We start from the raw sequence: 17766 nt of genomic DNA on the forward strand, positions 1-17766 counted from the left end.
GATTACTATTTTCTTTGCCATGAAAACCCATCGTGGGGGGAAGGGAGGGGGGACGACGACGAGGAGGACGAAAGAGGTCTAACATTCCACAGACTACTTCAGGCGAAAGTTTTCCAAGTTTATTAAAACACACACACACCACACAACAAACAAAAAAACCACCTCAGTGGAATCTGCTAAAGCTGGAACACTTTACTGTCTCAAAATGCTAGTAATGCACCTGGTACCTCAATTCCAACTGCTACAAATAAATGTTTGGTTTATGGGTTGTTTTTTTTAAGTTGAATGATAACAATTCGAATGAGCCATTAACGTGTAAATGCACTAGATTTCGAATTCAGGAAGTCTAAATGTTCAGTTCTGTACAAGGTTTTTTTGTTTCGTTTTGTTTTCAGCGAGAGGTTGCACAGGGAGAATTCACTATCCTTCTGCTGGGAATGCCTTCTACTTTATTGCAGAGGGTTCATTGTTATGTTTTAATTCCCCACCTGTCCTTTCCACAAAAGCAGTTGCACTCTGCAGTTGGGAGTGTGCGTGTGTCTCCGGGTCACCAGTGGGAGAGTTGGAATTAGATGGTCAGGCATTTTTTTAGGACGAAAAAAAGAGAGACTAAAAAAGGACATGCCACTCTTTGCCTTCTTGTTTCACCTTGAACCCTTCAGGTTGGCCACGATTGCCTATCTCGGCTACAGTATTCAACCCAGCCAAACCAGTGTACATTTGCTCGGAAGCTGCTCTACCCCACGTTCAATGGGATTTGCCTCCAAGTAAATTTTACTCTCAAGGAGGGGGCCTTCCAATCATTAGGTTTTGTTGTGGGACTGGGTTGGAGCTCTGTTTCTATTGGAAGGTTTGCAGGTGTGTGTGTGGGGGGGATGTTCTCAAAATCTGGTCCTCCCAGATTTGCAAAGTCAGGAAAAAATGTTAGGTTCTCACACTCCCATTGGAGGGAATCGGAAGGAAATGCAGTCACATTCAGCATGCTAAGTGCAACAGAGGCCCCAGTGGAAGGGATATTATCAATGAAGAACCCCATACTCTTGGTGGCTACTTTGGCACCAAAACTCAGGCTTTTTAAACCAGGACTTGTCACTGTTTTCTTTACATCTCTGGAAAAAAAGAGGACTTTTCCCAACCACCCTATCTTTGTAGCAGGATCATTTTCTACTGCACGTGACAATCAGAGGCAATTGTCTATATTTGCACTTAAACCTCGACAGAGTTGAAGCAGGCAGACTTCTAGAGTCGAGCCTTTGGTAAGACATGCTGGTGTAATATGTTGTGATGATGGAAGCAGTAAATCAAAATGATGGAAATTTGCACTGTTGGAAAAAGCATGCTTTAGCTTTATTTTCAATTAAAACACTGTTTTAAAAAAAAGTGATGATGATTTTATACTTATTGTAGGGTTCCTCATTCGTTTCTGACTCTTTTGTGAGAGAGAATGTCTGTGTCTGTGTGAGAGAAAAGTGTAGGGATTTGATTGGAAGGACTTCTGCTTCCAGAGGCTGGTTGCTGTTTCTTTATAAAACTGTGATATAAAAACAAACAAGTGTGAGGCAGTTGTCACTGCTGTTGCATGTTGGTGGAAGACAGCAGGGAAGGGAAGCTAAATAGATTTTAGCGGAAAGTTTAAAGGCTGAGAAAGTATTGACACAGAGTTGGGGAATCAGCACTTTGGGATTGACTGCCAGCTCCAGGGCAATTTCTTTCTCACCAATTTAGCATTTATATGCCAACAGATTCTCTTTCTAAATTCAAATTCTCAAGGATTTCACCTATAGAAGAATCTCAACATAATGATTTCTACTAAATCACAAAAGAAATCAGCATTTGAAATGTTTCGCGCTGGGCCTCAGAGCCAATGTTTTTAAGATGGAAATCCTTGGCTTGTTTTGTTGTTCTTCCTTAAGGTCTTTAAATTCCTGCCCCTGGTGATAACGCCCCCCCTTTAAATCTTCCAAGCAGACATTAGCTAATTTGATCTTCTTTTAAAACACATGGAGAGAGAAATAAATGAGTAAGGGTTTTCCACTCCTTGTAAGAAATACCTGCAGGATATATGTGTGTGTGTTATGTATATACACACGTAACAGATATACCCATACGTTTTTCACGTCAGGTCGGGCAGTTGCAATCATCAGTCATGGTGGTATATTACTTATTTAACTTGCTCTGTTAAAATCTGATGGTCTCAAAATGGGGGAGGGAGATATGTTGCTATAGGCTAGTCTGTGTCTGGAGCTGCACAAATTACAGCCTTATGTCACTCCAAAAGGCCATACTTAGTTTGCGTAAGTCTCCCAGCCTCAGGCACCCACTCTGGCTTCTTTAGCAAGCTGCGGGGTGATTTGCCAATGCTCCCCCCCCACTCCACTATTATTCATGGCAAAACCATCCTGCCATTAGAGGCCAAGTTCCAGAGCTCTCCACCCCCACCCCCTGTGTCAAACATGCCTCTGCCCATCCCAAAGTGGCCTCTTCTCCACTCCATGGGGCCTGCAGGCTCATCACCACTTTGGCCCTTCCACAGAAAATGGTAGAGAGAGAACAGGGGAAGTTTTTCAACCCTGATGGGGACTGAAGCACCACATTGTTGACTCTGTGGTACTTTCAGACGTTTGAGACACTATTTTTATTTTTAATTGTGCTTTGTTGGCACCTTAGCCCCTGTAGCTTTCAGAGAGTTACTCGCTAGCTGCACTTTCCAGAGGCTGCAGAATGAACAGTGTTGAGCCAAAGGCTTCGTAAGGCGTAGCTTTTTAGCCTAGTTTTGTCCAAAGAATTGCATTGGAGGCAGGGGGCAGGAGAGAAACCAATCCACCAAATAATACTCCAAAATCCTAAATATAATACATGTCCATCTCACTTCAAGACTGACAGGAATACCTATTGCTTCATGGTTGGCAGTGAAAGCTGTTTTTGCTTTTTGAGGGGAGGGAGGGAGATGCAAGGATAAAGGGGGAGGCCTGCAATTCTGCTAGGTGTTTTCCTTTGTACAAATTAACAATTCCAACTGGTCCAGTGGATTCTTATTAGAGTATGACTGATGGTCGAACTCCACATACACAACCCAGTTAAATTGCTTCACAGCAATCCCATTGCCTTTAGCTGGAATGCCTTGGAGCACATGGCTTGTGGTGTTCAGCACAAATTGTTGGGTTTAGGAATGTCTCTTTTGTCCTCTCTGTAAAATACCTCTTGGTAAGCAGCAGTGGACATATATAATTTTTCAATTTAACCTGAAATGAAAGAGAAATTCTATTTCCCATTTGATATGGCTCTACAGACTTTCCAGTTCTTAGGGCTAAACTAAACCAAACCACAACAACAAAAATCTGGCAATAAAAAAAACAAAACCCCGACAAATATTATTCATCTATGAAGCATATAACAGAGTTGCTCCTATGTTATTGAGAAATGTGTTGAGAAGTGTTCTCCCCCTGCTCTTGGAGACAAAGGAAACGATGGACTATATATCTAGCATTCAAAAGAGAACATGTGTAAATGTCTTTCAGCAAAACCAGGTCTATTGCCTTAAATGATGTAACACAGAGTTTACAACCCTTTACTCTGAAAAGGGATTGTCTCTATAAGTCCACCCATACTTAACTACAGTGGCAACACAAAATAAAAATGGGGGGGGGGGGGAAATCTCACTGCTGGTTGTTTATTCTAAACACCACTATGCAGTAATAAAGGAAAGTCCTGCTGTCTGTTGTATGAAGACTGTTGTTCAATCATTCCCGTGGCAATTTACAAAAGGGGATGATGCTCTATCAGATTTAGTTGCCAATAAATTTAAGTTTCTGCAGAAAGAAGAGAAATGCGATGTTTTGGTTTCACTTTACACGTGTGAGTGTGCTTAGAGGAGTTGTGCTAAAAAGTGGCCTTTTGGAGGAAAAAAATAGATACAACACAGGAAGTGCTGCTCGCTGTGGTTTTTTTACGGTTAAGATGCTTTGCGTTGTAGAAAAAAAAGTTCATGATTTAACTGCAAATCCGTTGGGGTAGCAGAAACTTTCCTAAAGAGTAGAAGCTTATAGAACAATTTTCCTTTCCAATAGAAGCAGGACAAAGAGCGGGAATCTACCTTGTTAAATCGCCCTTGCAAACATCAGGCACTGGCAAAATCTCCTCCTAGGGATTCCAACAACAAGCGTGTTTAATAAAAATACGATTGAGGGGGGGAACTGGGCGGGGGGATCATGGGCTTTTCTTAGCCCTGACTAAGGCAAGGATTTTACCTCCCCCCCTCCGCATTTTTGCTAAACGAAGGGCAATTCCCAAATATCTGTCATATGTGTATATGTGTGTGTGTGTGTGCATATACATATATATGGACGCACACAGATATCTACATAGACACACACACACACACACACACACACACACAGTATGTTGCAGTTAGTTTGTGCGTGTGTCTATTCCAATATAATTATTTGCGTTGCCCTGGCTTCCCCCTCCCTTCTCTTCTCTCCCTCTCCTTTTCAATCTGAGGCGGCCTCACAAGCCCCAGCGTTAAAAGGCCCGAGATGTTTTGCATGAAGCTCTCACAATAGGGGTTGAGAGAATTGACAGTTTCAAAAACAAGGCGCTCTGTCCTTTCCAGATGCCGAGACCACCTCCCTCCCTCCCTCCCTCCCTCTCTCCGTCCCCCTGCTCTCTCTCTCCCCCCCTTCCTTTGCCTGCACCTTCTCTCGCGGCTGGTGGCTTTTAGGGTGCTTTGCAAATCTACGACAACAGCTGTGTTTGTAAACAGGGCTGGGAATTTGGGTGGGAAGCCGGCGACGCTTCCCTGCTCTTCTTTTCCTCTTTGACGAGAGTGCCTGCGCAGCGCATATGCGCCAAGTCCGGGGGTCTCTGGCTTCCCAGTTTCACCCTTCCTTCCTCGGGAAAGCGACTCTCCTGCTTTCCTGCGGGAGCATCGCAGGTTGCAGCTGAACCGGCGGACTCGGCGGTGGCCGGCGAGTGCCGTTTCCCCTCAGCTCCGTGGGCCAGGAGCGGTAGCCGGAGGCCTCTCCTGGTCGCCATCTTGCGCGCTCGAAAACAAACTCCTTGTGGTGCTTCGCCCCGGCCGGCCTCTCCGGTGTCGCCTGGCCTTTCTCTGCCTCTCCCCCCGACATAGGACCGACTCATTTAGGCGAGGCGGAAGGGCAGGCCCGGAGCCCCACTTCAAGGTGGCCTTTCTGTTTGCAGGAAGGAGGCGAGGGAAAGCCGAGTCGAGGGCCTTCGCCCACTCGGGCCTGGGCTCTCCACCGGCCGCTCTCCTTTTCCCTTTTGTCTCCTCTCGTCTCCCGCCTTCTCGCCTCTCCAGCTGCTCCAAAGCGGCTCCCCTTCCCGACTAGGCCTCGCTCCCACACCGGCCTTTTCCGGGTCGCCCGCCCTGAAACAGAAGGTCCCCTCGGTCGCGCCCACCTTCCCGCGAAGGGGATTCAGAAGAGGGCTCCCCAATGGGGACCCTCGGGCCGGCTCTTCGTGCACCAACAGAAAGGGCGCTGCTTGCCGCACAAATAAATAGGGGACATCCACAGGGCGCAGGGATTTGCCGCCTTGCAAAGCTCCGCGAGGAATTCGGCAGGGCTTCCGAATCTCAGGCCCGGGGTGGCTTGGCGGCGCAAGGCCGCCTTCCACGCACCATCTCCCTTCTCCCTCCCCGGGGACGGGCCCGGGCCGGAGCTCGCCGCTGCAGAGTTGGGAGCTGGGCTTCCGGGTCACAAGAGGCGACTCCCCGGCCCGCTTGAGCGCCAGCACCTTTGGATGGGGAAGAAATGCAGCGCTGCTCGCAAGGAATATGGGGTAGAGGGAAGGGTGGAGGTTGCAGTGTTTGGAGCGGATCGGCTCTCCGAGTCCATCCACTCTGCAATTTAAAACTGTTCCAAGGAAAACAGAGCTGGGTGGTGTGTGTGTGTGTGTGTGTGTGTGTGTGAGTGTGTGAGAGAGAGAGAGAGAGAGAGAGAGGTGAGGTGGGAGTTTTGAGACAATTGGCCAGTTGTGGCGACAGCTTCAGCCGAAAAGTGCACTCAAGGTTGTTTACTCTGGTGTTTGAAAATGCACTGGGAGGTTGTAAAGTGTGTGAAATTACGCACTGGTCTCTTAAAGAGTGCCTAATTTCTAGTAAATAGCCGGGCCTTTGTCAATGGCTTTATTATGTTGTTTCTTGTTAATTGTTGAGAAAATCCCCATTGTGCCGTGTGAATAGCTTTATGAGCTAACCTGGTCAGTGGTGAAATAAGGGGGCAGTAAATGGCCGCCTCGTTTTAAAGAGCCAAGGCTGGGATCGGCCATGGCCGAGCCGAAAGCAAGGAAGGAAATGGTTGGGCCCAGTTTTCTTTTCCCCTCCCGCTCCAAAGGTGCTGTTTGTTTAGCAAGGCCCGGAATGCAATACGTGGAACTTGATTCCATGCAGGACCAGACACACACATTTTAAGGGCAGATTTGCAATTCTGCAACTCCATAGATGCTCTTTGATGCAGCTTCCTGGAAAAGATTCAGTTACAACTATTTTAGTCCTTTGCTGAAGGAGACATTTTGATGCAGCGACTTAACACCAAGCTAAGCCACATTTACTCGGAAGTAAGTCCCACACATTTCCTGTGTGAGCCCTCGCACGCGCGCACACACTATTTACTCTGGAGTAAGTTGCCTTGTAGTCAAGGAAGGCCGCTTCCGCTTCAGTGTGTTTAAGACTGAGGTATAAAATCGGACCCGCAGCGCAATTCGGGACCAATGTCGGTGGTGGGAAAAGGAGGCTGCGTTTTGCAAGAGCAACAGCTCTGAATCTCTCGGGCCTGAAAATGTTTCTTAGGTCACACATATAAGAAAACTAGAACAAATAATAACCACGAGGCCTCGGCCGTCTTTTCCAAGTTCCGAGTCAGAGATTGCAGGGGTCCCTAAAGGAAAGAGACCTCACATTTCAGGGAGAGAGAAAACCGGAGAAATATTTAAATGACAGCGGGGAACATGCACGAGGGTCTTTGATTTCTCTCCTTTGTTAAAAGCTAACAACAAACGCCCATCAAGTAAACGTGCGTGGTTCTTGGCGAACGCCTCTAGGAGATCGCAAAATACAAGCCACTTTAAAAAAAAAAAAAAAGGACGGCGGAAAATAAATTGCCAAACGTTGAGGAAAACGTGGCTATCTCCGTCCAGCATTCAGCTCTTTCAGCCAACTAATTTTTATATTTTCTACTTTGTGTGTGTGCGTGTGTTATTGTTTTAAAAAAGATTTAAGTGGCTTTGTTTTTAGAGAAAGAAACTCAGATGGGTAGGATTTATTTTTGGGGGGGGGCGGGGAGGGTTGTACCGTGAAAACTCCAGCAAGCTCTCCTGTCCCAAAGAGCTGCCGGCCAGTGAGAGCTTTTCACTATTTCTGGCTTTCAAAGGAAAATGAGAAGCCCGCAGACTCGAAAGAAGGAGCAGCAGCAGCAGCTGATCCACCAACTCCGCGCGCCATTCCAGCCGCTCTCCCGGCGCACGTGTGTCTGTATATTACAAAATACACACTGCGATGAAATGTACGTGCCTCCCTCTACTTTTATGGGGCTTTTCCTCTTGAGCCTCAAAACGCCCAAACTCGATCGTTGTCTTCCGGACTCCGGCAGCAGCAGCAACCGGCACTTGCTCGCCTCACCCCCCCCCCAGACTGAGCGTTAAGATCTCATCTTCGGCCTGCCCCCGTCCCCCGCAAGATCTGAGATAAAAGCGGCAGGAAAGAAGTTAAGACGCCGGCGCTGCACGTTATTTACTTCGGCGGCCGTTCCCAACTGCTGAGAATGGGAGAGGCAGGCCGTGGAAAGATCGCAACACGCACAAAACCGCTTCCCCCGTCCCCTCTTTTTCTTTTCTTTCTTTATCAACACGCCCCAAGGAGAGTTGTGAGGCAGCGCAGCCCATTTCCCTCTAAACAGGATACTTCCATCAAGCTGCATTTCGTTTCCACTGCAACTGCTCTTCCCCAGCTCAGGGCGAAAGATCTGCCCCCACAAGCCAGTTGGGAAAGCGCTGCTCAGAAATACTGGAGAGATAAACCATCCCATTTAAACTGTCGCTCGGGTCAGTTCACATCCCCCCCCTCCCTTTGCATTTCAAACAGCCGTCCCTTTCGTTTTCCTTCTCTCTCTCTCTCTCTCTCTCTCTCTCTCTCTCTCTCTCTCTCCCTCCCCCCCCCCCAGCAAAACCGGTGGGGGAACAGCACCGTCACCGCTGCTACCTCTGCGGCGAATTCTATCCAGGCCACTCAGCATCGTTGTAAATTGTGTGTGTGTGTGTGTGTGCGTGTGTAAAAGAGAGAGTCTCAAGGGTTTTCTGTGTCACAGACTGGTAAGGGCCCCTTATGATATTCCAGTTTTGCTAGAAATATTTGCAACTTAACAAAAAAAACAACAAAAAAACCCACCATAAATGTGAATGCTGTTTATTTACTCAGGGTCAGCATCGCTCAGCCAGATCCTCATTCATTTAGTCTTATAAACAAGCTTACTACCTAGCTGGGCTAAATCACAATGAGAGAGGGAGATGGGGGGAGGGGGAAATCCCAGTTTCAGGAATCTCATAAGGACTTCTCCTTCTGTGCTGTAATCCGCTTGTCCTCTGTTTGGAGGTAAGCAACCCTGATGAGCCTTGTTTCCAAGTAAATGTAAGATCAGAGGATCAGAAAGACAGATAGGACCCAACATAACTTTCCATGTAGGTTTTTTCCTACCCTACTATAGAAGAGTAGCACCCTTTCGTATTGTACAAGATTCTTCTGTAGGATGCTTTGTTAAATGATAATCTATAGAGCATAGATAGTATTTGAACAAATTGGCTTCATGTTATTAAGATCTCATTAAGTGGTCAGTGGTACTCAAACCAGCCCTGTATTCATGAGGCCAAGTCTAGTTCTCTTTCGGGTAAATGTACAAAAATCAAAAATAAATCACCCCTGTTTCTTAGACAGCTTTAACCATTACAAATTATGGGAATATGCAGTTTAACGTTACAGAGTATTTTACAAACCTCACCAGGTTTGTCTTGGACAACTTGAAACTGACCATTTCTTTATGAGAAATGCTTTTAAGTTGTCTCCAATGGAGACAGTGGGACATTAACATTATTGACTGCTAAGAGGGGAGGGGGAAATTCTAAACTTGCTTTGTGTACCCAGAACGGAGCACGTGTTGGTGCCGCAAAAATCTTGGAGCAAAGTGGAAAAGCAGCCCACTATATTTGACTCCCTAGGTCACTGGGGCTGATAGGCTGTTTGCATCAGATAAGAGATGTGAGTATACAATATAAAGAAGGGCCTTTATTCTCCCCTTAAAACAAGCATTGATTGATTGAGCCTGTTTTGAAAAGAAGTTCCCTTGAACCCAGGAAGATCTGCATACTGCAGTTTCACAGAAGGAAGATGCCTCCATACTTTAGCAACAACAACAAAAACGACGTGGCTCTTCACTAAGTAACCGACATGAGCTTTCATGTGTTAGGAGCAGAGCTTTCCGATGAAGGAATTAGAATAAAAACATCAATAGATCCATGCAAAAAAATAAATTCACCTCTAAAACACTACTGGCCTTTTGGACTTTTTTTCTTCCTAGACACCAAAACGCCCACCTTGTACTTATATGATTGAACTACCAAAGCAATCTCAGATCTCTTCCACCTCACATTAAGCCTGCTATTAACTGTGTAAACTGCTGACCTGTAAATACAGGTAATGCCATTCCCAGCAACCCACAAATAAAACACACTACTGCATTGCAGCCCAGTCCAGGACTAGACCTGAAAATCCAAGCATTTAGTTTTGATCAAGTTCTAAAGCTGTCTGAAATGTCCTTTTGACTCATCTAGCTGGACTGTAGCTAGTAGTTCGCTTTGCATGTTGCTTCCAGCGGTGTTCTAAGCCAACAACCCGATCATAAACTCTTTGGCATGGGTGGGGAAAAAGAGGAGCCCAGGATCTTGGAAGTGAGGCGACTTTCAATGGAAGCCAAGCGCTTGGGAGTTCCTTTCCACGCTTGATATCTTTCAGAAGTTGTTGGTCTCTCTTGCAGTATAGCCGGAGTGTAAGATAGCAGATAATATTAGATAACATTCAGATTATCTGAATTATTTGTACCCGCATCTGATTATCTCCCCACCCCCATTCTATATCTTATCTATCATCTCGCCTACACACAGGAGTAGCTATGCAAGGCAACTGAATCACCAACTTCCCCCATGGAAGGTCCTGGGCAGGAGGATACAATACCGCGGGGTCGATTATGTGGCTTGCTTTTTTTTAAGGAGGTAGGTGAGTTTTGCAGAAAACTCGCGGTCTCTCTCCGCCCGGGGGACAGGTATTGATCTGGCAAGCGGGCGCCGCTGGGCCGAGGCGATCCTGGCGCTTTGAGGACGAGATGCGCCCAAGCGCCGCTCTGCCTTTCAGCTCCCGGGTCTGCACGCTGCGGCGCCCAACATGTGCTCGGGTTGGGCGCTCACAAAGAAACTTTGGATTTCCCCCATTAGCAATCAATAATGTTAATGCCTCTGCACGGACATGTCAGTGAGGGATTGAAACGCTGAAGGATCCCCAGCGTTAGTCGGCAGAGAAAGGAGCGGGGGAGGTGGACATGGGCGGGGGTGGGGGGAGAGAAGAAAGCAGGCTCCACTGCGCGCCCCCTCGCAAAAGAATCCGGACCTGCTCAGCGGCCTTAGGTGGTCGTCGGCTCCTGCTCAGCACGGGCGAATCCATCCATTTCGGGGAGGGCAGCAGCAGCCAGGGATCCCTCTCGCTCTGTCTCTCTCAATATCACAGAGATGGGAGAGCTTTAGCTCTGCTTTTCCTTTTGAAACGCCTTAACCTCCCCCCCCCCATCCGTATCATCTGCGACCTCCCGCTCCTTGCCACATTTAGCAGGATTCAGCGACATCGTTGCAAGTAAATGTCTGAACAGAGATGCATTCTTTCTTGGGAGATCGCAATCTTCGGGCTGGGGCTTGCTTTTGGGTACAGAGTCTGACACTCCCACCCCCCACCAAATACCACTACATTACTATTGTTGGCACCATCGTTATTTTTAGGTGGTAGTAGTGATACTAGTAGTAACAGTAACGGTGACGGTAATTTTTAATTCACAGACTACGTCTGTGATAAGTCCAGATCCCGGGCGGCTTATTATATTTACAGCTGGAATGCTTAATAGGAGAAAAATGCGATGCCCTCTGGGATGAAAATCTCAGCTAAGAGGCACTGAAGTCAGTAAGGCTGCATGGGCGCCTTTACGACCCGGGGAAACAGAAAAGTCCGGGAGGCCAATGGAAATCCCAAATTCACAGTCCGTTTCCTTTAGTTCATTTCCTACGACGTGGCTGCTCTGGAATGAGGGAAGCCCTCTCAGGCGCGGCACCTGGCCTGGTTTTCCTTGTTGAAGGCAGGCCTCCTCGGCGCCTGTTGGAAGAAATTTCCATTCATTTAGAGGGAAATGCAAGACAAGTTGTACGTGTGTACGTATATATATATATAACTACTACCAGAGACAACCAGACAGCGGGTATTCGTCTGGGAAAACCAGACACAACCGACGGGTTTTCGATGAAGATCTGCACACTTTAAAAATGTGAGTGAAAAACAGGCCACTTGGTTGTGAATCAGCGTGAAACAAACGGAAGGGTTTTCAGTAACTTCCCCGCGCGCGATCTATGGAAAAAATAGAACCGTCCATTTCCCTGCAAATTTGCAGAAAACAAACCAGGACTTTCTGACCATCTCTTGACCTGATCAAGGAGCCTTGCCTATGTTGCAGCCACATTGTGGCTCTTAGTGCTGCAGTAATAATATAAAATATTCTTTTTTAAAAAAAAATTCTAAATGTGCTGTATCTAGGGCTAAAAAAACAAACCCATGTTGGCGGTAGGGCAATCCAAAAAGAAAGAGGTCGTCCCGAAAATATTCCAGTGGATTACAAGGTTATGAGACAGGTCAGGATAGCGCACAAAAGGGAAATTCGGGATACGCACACAACTGGACTCCCTTCCCTTTGCAAAGCGTGAAGGGGCATTTACTCGGGGGTCGATCCCCTCGATTTCCACGGGCCTTGCCTTGGAGGAAACTCGCTCAGCGCGCTGGAGGTCGAGGGGATTTGCTCGCCAGGAGAAGGCGCCCGGGATCTGAGCTGGGGTCCTGAGGAACTCCGTCGCCCGAAACTTTATGCTTCTTTTTACTTGGAAGCAGCGGTCGGGGGCGGGAGAGCACTCGCTTCCGGGGTTGCAAGGGCGTTTGGCCCCCTAACCCCTGCGGCCTCTGCAGACCACCTCGTGTTCAGTGGGTCTTGGGGGGGGGGGCAGGAGAGGGTGAGGTGAGGTGGGGGCAGAAATTAAATCGGGAGATCCGATTTCTCAACCCGGGAAAGGCGCGCTGGGAATCAAAGAGGCGAGGAAGGCAGGGAACCCTCCCTGGGGCTGGAAGGCATTAAATATTGCCACGATCGAGGTCTGTATCCTGAGCCAAAGAGGGGATCCCCATTTCTCTCTCTTTCGTTGGAGTGGGGAGGAAAGGCGGCTTTGTGGGCTGGGAAACCCCGCGATTCTCCGCTGTGGGGCTGGAAGGGGGGTGGGGAAGGTGGAGGACGGGGGGAGAGCGAGAGAGAGCGCTGCGCTAGTCCATCTTTGAAGCCTGCGCGCTCCCAGTCTGGGCTGCAACCCAGAGGTGAGTGGCCTCTCCAGGCTGCTGCATCTCGGGGGTGAAAAAGCCGAGAAGGCTTTGTGCTTCGGAAGGCGGATTAAGGAGGAGCGCGCTGGGAGCTGCCTTCTCCCCAAATCCCAGAAGGAGAGAGGGAGAGGGGTGGAGGGAGGGGGTCAGCTTCCCCCCTCCCCAGGGCTCCCTCTTTTTTGTTCCGGCTGGGGCCCAACAAATGCTTTTGTCTCCGGCCGGGCACCTCCCCCAGGGTGCGCCTGGGTGCAAGAGCGCGTGGCTCGGATCCCTGGCGGGGCAGGAGGGGGTCGTGGAGCTGGGGGGCGCGCGCACATGCCTGGGACCCTCCTCCACGCCGAGGAGGAAATCTCAAGAGCCACCGCTGCCGCCGCCAAGCCTGTGTGTGTGTGTGTGTGTGTCCTGCCCGCTTCTCCAGCGTTTCCTCCAGCCGTTTGCTTACTACCTCTATTTCCGACCTTGCTTTGGGGAAATATAAAGCGCAGCCTCGGGTCTCGTTTGAATGGCAGGTCCCAGCCTCTGGGATCGCGCGAAGTCATAAAAAATAATGAAAACAAGCCCCAGCACATGTGGGGAGAGAGCCGGCGTGCTGTGGGAGTGGGGCTGCAATAAAGAGACTCCGCTTCCCACCCTAGTGCTGCGATCGCTGGGGTGGGGACCGCCCAGCCCAGGCGGCCTCCTGGCAGGGTTGTTGTGAAGGTACAATGGGAGAGGGGATTTTGACGTGGAGGAACGGCGGGGATGCAGCCAGCCAGGAAAAACCATCCTCCTCCTCCTCGCCCGTAAGGAGTGGCAGCTATCCAAGCAGCGCACGTCTGGGATTAGGGGACCCCATTGTCCAGCCCAAAGAGATGGATTTCAGGAAAGCCACCTCCCGGGTTTAGACAGGAAGAAGGGCATGATGGGAGTTCTTGGTAGGGATCGATGACCCCTTTCCCTTTTCCAGGGTTTTCCCTCCCTCCCTCCCCAGCAGCCTGACATCATCTTCCTTCCTGAATAGCTAATCGTTCTTTTCCTCCTCAACCCAAGTCCTCTCCGCAAAACTCTTACAAGGGGAGGAGCCGTAGCTTCGCTGTGACGCAAACTCTGGCGTGCAAGGGGGTCCCGGTTCGGTTCTCGGCACCTTCAGCCTGAGCTGAAATTCTGCAGAGCGGCTGCCTGGCAGTGCAAACAAACCACACCGAGCTGGATGGACCACAGAGGTCTGATTCTGTCTAAGAAACTTCCTGGGTTCCAGCTCCCCTGCTCCGCAATCTTCCCCTTCTTGTTTTCTGCCCTGGGTTGACTGCATCAGCCTAAATACATGGGTTCAGGGAAACAGATTTCTCAATAAGTGTACACACACTATACATTTCCCCCAAAGTTTCCCCAGGTGTGCTGGGAACCGTAGGTGTGTGAGGGCAAACTACAGTTCCCAGGTTTCTTTGGGGGGGGGGATGTCCTTTAAAAGTGTACCATGGAAGTGGAGATGGGGAGCGGTTTTATTGGCTAAGATAGCTTGAAGCGAGCTCCTGGAGAGCCCTTCTCTCACTCCAATAAATTACGTTAAGGATGCCAGAGATAAAGGCAGAACAGCCACTGCCACCACTCTTCATCTCCCATACATGTGGGAATTGCAAAGGACTTCCAGGGCCGAGGGTGTGAGGTCCCCGCAGACTTTAGCACCAGCATCGTTTTAGAAAAATTATTCAGTTTGGAGAGAAATGCTAACACCTTCCTATTCCTGAGGAAAAGGACTGGTCTGCCTTGAGATCTGGGTGGGACTCTGCATGTACCTGAAGGGCACTTCTGCTGGTCCTCCTGGCTGAGGACTAAAGAATGTGTATTGGGAAACAACCTGAAGCCTGGTTTTATACTGGGATACTTTCCACACTTCCCTCTCTCTCAGCCGCCTTCCAACTTGGAGTTTCTGACCTGGAACAGAGAATGACTGCTCTACATTGGTTGTCTTTGGCCTCTCCAAAAAAATGGTCTGCATCATCCTATAAGTTGTTCCTGTGTCCCCCACCCCCCACCCCCAAACCCCAGTGCTTTGAAATGAGTTGTTGAGTGCAGCTGCAGATCGGTATTCCATGCCTATGGAGATTGAATAAATTTTAATAATAACAGTTGCTGTCATGATTGTTTTAAACTGAGTGTTCATTTTAATATTGATGGTGTGTTTTAAATTGTCCACAGCATTTTGTGTTTTAATTTGAAAAGTGGGGTAGAAATTAATAATGATGATGGTGATAACAATAGGTGGCGATGATGATGGAAGAGGAGGCGGCGAACAGAACCTAAGAGCCCTGCTTGACCCGAGGGATGGGGAGGAAAGGATGCTGGACAATGTTGTGTTTGGGAAAGCTTTGGTCTTCCAGATGTTGTGACTACAACTCTCATCATCCCTGACCTTTCTCTGCGCTGACTGGAGCTGAAGTCCAGAAACAGCTAGACGGCCACAGGTTCCCCATGCCCGATTTCAGTTGCAGCAGACACTCACTAGAATTGGTGGAGCTTCTAAGAGGTCATGGGGGTTTGGCCAACGAAAGGTCATGAGGGCATAGCCAATTTCTGGTTTCTCCCCATCCTTCTTCCTTACAAAGATACGGTGTTATGTACTGAGCTGAATAGGATCCAAGCTGCAGCAGTCTGATTGGTCCTAGAACAATAGGATTCAGAATGCAGCAGTCTGATTGGTCCAAGAACAATGCAGCAGTATGATTGGTTGGCAGGAACCACCCAATCATGCTCCAGATATAAGTGAATCCACAGCCTGATTGGCTTACAGTAGAATTCCATAATTAACCAATCATGTGCAGCCCATTGTGTAAATAATGTATATAAAGCAGATACTTTGAGGGGACATTCATTCATTCCTCCTCACCACTATGAGCTGAATAAAGAGCATGAAATCACTTTGCGACTCTGAGTATATTTCACTGGCGACGAAGGTGGGATCCCGCTGAGCTGACTGCCACACACAGCACCGCAGCACCGCCACCTGCCACACCGCTGCCACACCGCTGCCTCGCACCGTGTATTCAGGCTTCAGCTCCGGGACACAAGGAACTCAGAATGGCAATCGACAGCAGCTTCTCGCCGTTCAACCCAGCATCTGGAGACTGGGAAGCGTACGCCTCCCGTTTCACCTTCCTCCTAGAAGCCAAAGGGGTCACCGATGAAGAAGACGCCAAGAAGAGGGCGATATTCTTCAGCATCTGCGGAGAGGAGACATTTGAAATCGCCCGGGCTCTCCTTGCACCTGAAGACGTCGCTACTGTTCCATACAAAACAATAATGGAACAGCTGAAGGGGCACTTTTCGCCGCAGCCCTCAGTGGTGGCTCGTCGAAATGCCTTCTACGCAAAGCGGCAAGCCCCTGGGGAAACCATAACTGGGTTTGTGACCTCTCTCCGCCAAGCTGCCCGGTTCTGCAACTTCTCAGAGCTGGAGAACATGCTTCGTGACCGCCTCGTCGGTGGCCTGAAGGATGAGAAGCTGCAACGACGCCTCTACGCCAAGAAGGACCTAACGTTCCAGGTCGCTCTGGAGGAGGCCCTGGCAACGGAAGCTGCCAAGAGGTCGACGCAAGAGGCACGGCTGAGCCTGCCATCCCAACCGAGGGTCCACCATGAAGACCTCACCGACGACTCAGGATCTGACAGGGAGGAGGTGCACCGAGTGCAGCAGCACACTCAAGCAGCCCACATACCACAGCTGCCTCGACGAGAAGGAGGGAACTGCGCAAGCTGCGGGGAAAGTCATGAGAGGAGGACCTGCCGTTTCCGCAACGCAGAGTGCAGGCAGTGCAGAAAATTGAGACACATCGCCTGGGTGTGTCGAGCTCGGCCCACCCGACGCCAGGCATCAGATGACCAATCCAAGAGCCCCAGGTCCCGGGGCCCAATGCACCAAGGCAACTCTACGGAGCTCACGGACTTCCAGGTATACCAGTTGCCCCACCCCAACGTAGAGAAAATTTATGTAGAGGTACAGATAGAGGGGGCCCCATGCCGCATGGAGCTTGACACGGGTTCAACTCTATCCATAATCTCGGCAAGGACCTTAAGGAAACTGTGTCCTACTGGGGGTCCCAAACTCAGGCCGGCCCCATTCACCCTCCGGGACTTCCAGAAACGTAAGGTCCCCACAATGGGGGTGGGGACCTTCAGGGTGCAATACCGAGGGCGGACGCGGCAACTGGACTTGCTTGTGGTCAAGGGCCCCTACATTAGCTTACTGGGATTGGCATGGTTTGGACCACTGGGGCTAGCCATCACCGGGGTGAACCACACTACCTTACAAGTGGACGTGGACGCCATCTGCAAGGAATTTCCAGGGGTTTTTGATGGGAAATTGGGACAGTATACGGGCCCCCCCATTGCTCTACAGCTTGACCCCACAGTACGACCGGTCAGGCTCAAGGCCCGCCGGGTCCCGTTCGCCCTGAAACCCCGTATAGACGAGGAATTGGACCGGCTCGTGGAGCAAGGAGTGCTGGAGCCGGTGCCTAATGCCCCCTGGGAAACCCCAATCGTCACACCCGTCAAGCCTAATGGTTCGGTCCGCATCTGCGCAGACTACAAATGTACCATAAACAAGGCCCTCACGGCCCATGCATACCCAGTGCCAGTGGTCAGCCATGTCCTTGCCACCCTGGCTGGGTCGAAAATTTTTGGCAAGCTGGACTTGGCCCAAGCATATCAACAGCTGCCAGTAGATGAGGCCACAGCAGAGGCACAGACAATTGTGACGCACAGAGGAGCGTTCAGGGTAAAGCGGCTGCAATCCGGTGTCAGTGTGGCACCAGGCATATTCCAGAATCTAATGGACTCGCTCCTTAAAGGGATTCCTGGCGTCACCCCCTTCTTCGATGATGTGTTGATTGCCGGGTCCACACCAGAGGAGTTTGAGGACCGCCTCCGCACCGTTCTGCACCGTTTCCAGACGGCGGGTCTCAAGGTGAAGCGGGGAAAATGTCTACTAGGAGTGCCTCAGGTGGACTTTCTGGGATTTATGGTGGACACAGAAGGGGTCCACCTGACTGGGGACAAGGTACGGGCCATTTGTGATGCCCCAGCGCCCAAGAGCAAGACTGAACTTCAGAC

At 49.6% G+C, this 17766-nt stretch overlaps 1 long non-coding RNA gene across 1 annotated transcript; it reads right to left on the minus strand.

Annotated features, from left to right (window-relative positions):
* Positions 1-125: 125 nt before the first annotated feature.
* Positions 126-5954, minus strand: LOC308459316. Its single transcript, XR_013977995.1, has 2 exons — positions 4695-5954; positions 126-4140 (listed from the first exon to the last, which is right to left on the minus strand). It is a non-coding gene; the product is annotated as an uncharacterized lncRNA (long non-coding RNA).
* Positions 5955-17766: the final 11812 nt, after the last annotated feature.

The sequence above is a fragment of the Podarcis pityusensis genome, assembly GCF_964106645.2.
Source record: "Podarcis pityusensis genome assembly, chromosome: 12".
In the NCBI taxonomy this organism is placed as follows: Eukaryota; Metazoa; Chordata; class Lepidosauria; order Squamata; family Lacertidae; genus Podarcis; species Podarcis pityusensis.